Source organism: Crocuta crocuta, unplaced genomic scaffold (genome assembly GCF_008692635.1).
Source record: "Crocuta crocuta isolate KB4526 unplaced genomic scaffold, BGI_CrCroc_1.0 scaffold44, whole genome shotgun sequence".
Taxonomy (NCBI): Eukaryota; Metazoa; Chordata; class Mammalia; order Carnivora; family Hyaenidae; genus Crocuta; species Crocuta crocuta.
In genome coordinates this window covers 8,047,346-8,048,600 of record NW_027530179.1, presented here as the reverse complement: position 1 = coordinate 8,048,600, position 1,255 = coordinate 8,047,346, and the positions used below count along the sequence as shown (strand labels likewise).

The following is a 1,255-nucleotide window of genomic DNA, read 5'->3' as shown; positions in this document are numbered from 1 at the left end:
GACTGGCTCCCCCGGGGTTTGACGGACGTTCCTTCGTGGCTCCCTTCCCCATCCCGTTTCTCACCACCTTTCCCAGCGTGAGGGGTGGAGGCTTGGGGTCTGGAGACCACCTCGGCAAGGTCAGGGGCTCCCATCTAAGCTGGGTGGGGGAAGGGGGGGAAGCCCTTGCAAACATTTGCTCTCACCTGAAACGCGACGGAATAGTAACTCCTAAGTCAGAACCTCCATGCGAATGGGAGTGTCTTTTGAAAGCAGGTGTTGCATGCACTGCTTGTAGTTTTAACTTGGCCGAGTTTTCCACCCACCGGCCGCCTTTCTGTACATCAAGTTTATTTCCTTTTGCCTTCACAGGACTGGTCACTGTCGATGATCATGGGTCATGCATAACCAAGAGCCTGGACTCTATTTGTGCACGCGGTCGTCTTCTAGGAACTAGAAAGTCACCTTTCAGGAGTCTGCATTCCCAGCGGGACCTTCCTCGCTCGTGCCTTCCCTGCCTTCACCCATGTGTTAGCTACCTGGAAGAGAGTCTGCTAGTAGGACCCGTTGCCACACTCGTCTCCCCCTCAAGATGCTCAGTATTCTCCCTTCACTGCGGAGAGCTGAGCTTGGTCCAGGCAGCAGGAGAAGACAAAGACAAGGCCCTCATGGGTCAAGGTCCCTTCAAGGTCGAGGCCCACAGGATCCCTCAGTAGAGAGGGCTGGGCATGAGCAGGAACCCCACTGTGGGCTCTTGTAGCAGTGGAGAGGATGGGTCCCGTGCCCTCCTCAAAGCTCACTGCGCACCCAAAGGCTCTTCCATTTACCATCAACGTGGAAACTTGGCTCTTCCCATGAGTATATTCTCCCTCTTTTTGTGCATTATCTTGTTCCTTAAAACTGCCCTTCCATGAAGAAGGCCTGTGGGGTTAAGGGGCCTGGCCAGTCACGCAGAGGTGACTGAGCCCCTCAGACCTCAGATTGGGTAGACAGATTTAATAAAGGCGTTATGACCTTGACTGCCAGGACTTGTGTGATTGGTGTGCAGGGTCAGGAGATTAGGATGGTCCTTTTTTTTCTTTCCATCCAAACCAGGTGCACAGTATTTGTGCCACAGACAAGTGGGCAATGAGGGGGGGCTGGGGTGGAAGGCGGGATTATAAGGGGTATCCCTGGCTCTCCCCCCTTCCCTCTTTGAAGAATGCTGCTCAGAATCTCAAGGAGGGACCTGACACCAGTCGGTTTGCTAGACACCTGGCAGGGCCTTCTCTGAGCT

At 54.3% G+C, this 1,255-nt stretch overlaps 1 long non-coding RNA gene across 1 annotated transcript in view; it reads left to right on the top strand.

Moving 5' to 3' along the window:
* Nucleotides 1–998, top strand: part of LOC144232105 (uncharacterized) — a 1,573-nt gene extending 575 nt beyond the window's left edge. The window contains exon 2 of the long non-coding RNA XR_013335315.1: nt 352–998. This is a non-coding gene — a long non-coding RNA (uncharacterized LOC144232105). The remainder of the gene's footprint in view (nt 1–351) is intronic.
* The last annotated feature ends 257 nt before the right edge of the window (nt 999–1,255 follow it).